Below are 4,602 nucleotides of genomic sequence, written 5' to 3'. Positions count from 1 at the left end.
CAGCTATTTTATTTTTTGCAGAATACCCAACGGAGGCCTACTTGCTTTTCTACGCCTTGCTGGGCCGGAAATCTTTCAAGACAAGGAGGGATGCATTCGGCTTGCCCAGAAAATGAGCTATAAGAAATAAGAAATGGGCTATAAAATGAGAAAAATACAGCAAACAGGAAATTAGGTCCAAATTACCTTTTTCTTTCGGATTTTGATATTTTAAATTTCATTGTTTTTGTGCGGCTAAAATTTCATTGGATTTTAAATAAAGGTATGTCTAATTTTTAAATTACTTCAGGTTCTATGATGTTTGCGACAGATTTGGAGGACGACTTGTGGGTCTACTAGGTTGACGTGTACGCAAGGCTTTGTCAACTTAGTCCACAAACGATTCTAGCAGCAGTGACCGTTGGATGTTAATCCAACGGCCTTGCTGTTTGTTCTATATCTGATCTTCTTGCTCTAGCCACCCAAACCATAGCCGGTGGGACTACCTGCTCCCGCCTCCCATGGCCGGCTGTGCTGCTGTGCAGGCCACACCGCCCCACCCTACTCCCATCTCCGGCGGGGCCATTCCTCTACTTATACACACCTCCTGTTATTTTCCAGTAACGACAGCCGAACCAGTAAACCCTCGTACTCCCCACCACGTGGGTAACCACTGCCGAGTCTTCCCCGGCTCCGGGTCATTCCCTTCTAGGCCTCGCGGTTGTCCATCATGTTGGTGCTCTTGATGCGGCATGGTCAACGTAGTCAAAAAACGATAGCCATCGGAAGAGGGATGCATGTGGAGCGGCTAACAATAGGGACCCACATGGTCCATGTCCGCACGCAAGCAAGTGCCTCCTTATTACGCCAAAAAATGATTCCTCCCGCTGACAGGTGAGACCCACCAGCTACATCTCCGCAGGCAAGCAAGTCCCTCCTTGTTACACGGAAAAAAGTTTCCTCCCCCTAACAGCTGAGACCCACCAGCTACATCTTCGCAAGAAAGTGCCTCCTTATTACGCGTAAGAAAAATGATTCCTCCCGCTGCTAGCTGGGACCCACCCGATTTGGAGGCTGACCTGTGGGCCTACTAAGTTGACGTGTACGCATCGCTTTGTCAACTTAGTCAACAAATGATTCTAGCAGCAGTGACCGTTGAATGTAAATCTAAGCGTCGTGCTGCTTCATCAACTCTGATCTGCTTGCTCCAGCCGCCAAAACCAGCTTCGGCCATACGCTTGCTCCCGCCTCCGGTGGCCGGCTGTGCTACCGCATAGGTGCTACTTCTTGAGCTTGCGTTGGTTTTTCCCTTGAAGAGGAAAGGTCGATGCTGCACAGTAGAGATAAGTATTTCTCTCAGTTAAGAACCAAGGTATCAATCCAGTAGGAGACAACGCACAAATCACCAATACCTGCACAAACAATCAAACACTTGCACCCAATGCGATAAAGGGGTTGTCAATCTCTTCACGGTCACTTGCAAAGGTGAGATCTGATAGAGATAGATAAATAAAACTAAACAAAAGATAAAATATTTTCTTTGGGTTTTTGATTTATAGATCGGAAAGTAAAAGACCGCAAAATAGTAGATCGAAAACTAATATGATGGAAAATAGACCAAGGGGCCATAGGTTTCACTAGAGGCTTCTCTCATGATAGCAAATAATACAGTGGGTGAACAAATTACTGTCGAGCAATTGATAGAAAAGCGCAAAGTTATGACGATATCTAAGGCAAGGATTATGTAATATAGGCATCACGTCCGTGTCAATTAGACCGACTCCTGCCTGCATGTACTACTATTACTCCACACATCGACTGCTATCCAGCATGCATCTAGAGTATTAAGTTCATGAAGAATGGAGTAACGCCTTAAGTAAGATGACATCATGTAGAGGAATAAACTCATGCAATATGCACTGGTACAACGAGGTGCTATACAAACGGTTTTTAACCCCTTTCCGCGACAGCATTTGGAACCATCGCCAAGTGAGTGTGGGCGATAGGGGGGTCCTTCCCACTGTAACATCCCAAAATTCTAAATTTTGGAATGTTATATTAAATAGATAGTTTTGGGTTGATTGTTTGATTGTGGTGTGGTTGCTTGTGTGAAATTGAGTGAAATTTGAAACTTTTTTAAAGTTAAATGAGATGGAATAAAAGGACTTTCCCAAACTTTCATTTTTGCATTTATGATCTCCATGAATTTAAATTCTTTTCAGATACAAAACCCTAGAGAGAAGATGACATGACTTCTTCCATTTAAAAATGAAAAGGGTTCTGAAAATATTTGAATTTCATTTGGAAATATTTCCAATTCAGAAACTTTATGCAACTCAATGATTTTCATGAGAGAAGATAAAATGACTTCTTCAAAACATATGAAATATGAGTTGGAAGTTTCAAAGAATTCAAATTTAAAGTCCCTTTGAAATTATTTTCAATTTGGAGTTATTTGTGTTTTATTCAAATTATTGTTCTCCAAAAATAAAATATATGGAAATTAGGGTAAAATGATTCCCTACATTAGAAAATTGGAGGGAAATAAATTTGAATTTATTTTGGTATTCTTAAAATTATTTTTATGAGGTTTTATTACAACAGTAGCACTCTTTGCTTTATTTCAATTTTTGTGGATTTTATTTGACACGAGGAAAATGTTCATGTTGTAGAAAATCGTTTTATGAAAATTTTGATAAATAATACGCCTATATAAAAAAACTGTACGTGCGGCCGATAATTATATGTCGCCCACACGCGTAGCATAGTGGCAGCGGGCGCCTCATCTTATTTTTTTCTTCTAAATGGGCCAGGCCCAGCCAGCCTTTTTCTTCCTAGATTCTTTATTCTTTCTTCCTTAGCCAAAAGAAAACTGCAGCTCGTACGTGCGCGGCCGGCCGATGGCCTTTAGGCCCATGCGAGGCGTTATGATTTTCTCTCTGTTTCGTTTATTTTTATGTCTACGCTTAGTCCTACATTGCCTAGCCTTAGATGTTTATGCATCTCTTCAACCTATAAATATAGAGCCATAGAGCCTCCAAAAATCATCCGATTCGGGTTAAATCAATATATTTTGGTTTGACTAGATTCATTAAAGAAAAATACTTTTTCTCCTCTCCGATGGGACTTCTGGAAGTTGTCTTCTCTCTCCAAAGTCGTCTTTTCTCTACCTTACAAAGGTATCTTTCTTCGTTTTTTATATACTTCCGTAGTTTATTATTTCTAAACTAGTTCGGTAGAATAATTAGATTATCAATTAGTCTCTGTATTTATACATTAGACTTAGAATTCTTTTAGCCGTACCTATTTTTTCTTCCGTAAAAAAGCTTGGCCCTGATTTTTCAAATAGGCATAACTTTTTACTCGTTCATCCAAATTAGATGAAACCGGCGCCTATAGTTTCGTCTTGTTTTCACCTATCTAGAGAACCTGTCACATCAACTTTGAAATTTTTGAAATTTATTCAGATTCATATTCAAACTTCTTTTGATCATAACTTGTGTTTCGTAACTCCGATTGGGTTTATTCTTTTTGCAAATCGAAGCTCTTGACCTAAACTTTCTGATAAGGCCAAATTCACTTAATTTTGGTACTGTTAGAAATTGTTTTCTGTTGCAAGAGTTAATTGCTTGTTTTCGAAGTTTTCTGAGATCTTTTCTTTGATTCATTTGCATGATTGCTTATGTGTGGTTACTATTGATTGCTTAAGATAGATTGACCGGAGTGTGACGAATAGAACCATCAGGAGTTATGAGTGCGAATCATCTTCATCAACAGTACAAGGCAAGTTCACACTTTGATCATACTCTTCATTACCCAGTTTTTATGCATTAGTTTCAACCCTCAAACATTGCATGAGTAGGATTGATAACATGTGGGTTTTGGGAAGTAGTTGATGAGGTAGGAACCTATTGTCTTGCATTCAACCCTGGGTACTACTACGTTATGCTTACTGCTATGCTATGCTCGTAGACGTGGTTTGGTTTTGAGAGAATTCATGAAATATGTGAGAGTTATTGTTAACTAAGGTTTAACTTAAGGTGGCTACTTTAATACACATCTGGGTGGATTGGTTGGGGCACCCTGGAGCAGCCAGTGGTTTGCCCGGGCACCTGGAAAACCCAGTGCTTGCCCAAGGGGATCCCGGAGTACCCGTGTGATCACCCTGTGGAATGCCACCCAGGCTCAAGGGGATCATAAGATTATTCATGCTAGAAACTTCCGTGTGCAGCCACAAGCCATTATGGGCTCTGGCATAGTTGAGTATGTTGTGTGACCTCATTCAGTGGTAGGCTAGCAAATGTAGGGGGGTGTAGGTGGTATTGTCTCCCCAGAGTAAAGATTTAACGCTTCGGAAAGACTGTGTCTCGATCATCCGTTTCTCAAACATCATGTAGTGCGAGAAATTCAACGGAGGAGATCGAGTCTTGTGGGGAAAAGTGTGCAAACCTCTGCAGAGTGTACAAACTAATCATGAGCCGTGTCCCCGGTTATGGACATCTCGAGTCTCTGGTATTTGGATTATCATGTTGATCTCAACACTATATTTAATTAATTTGATTGGGTTAATGATTTCTATTTTGGGACTGAGTTGGAGGAACCTTCTCAATATTTCAACCAACT

Source organism: Aegilops tauschii, chromosome 2, assembly GCF_002575655.3.
Source record: "Aegilops tauschii subsp. strangulata cultivar AL8/78 chromosome 2, Aet v6.0, whole genome shotgun sequence".
Lineage (NCBI taxonomy): Eukaryota > Viridiplantae > Streptophyta > Magnoliopsida > Poales > Poaceae > Aegilops > Aegilops tauschii.
The sequence above is the reverse complement of the archived record's forward strand: the minus strand, read 5'-3'. Positions refer to the sequence as shown.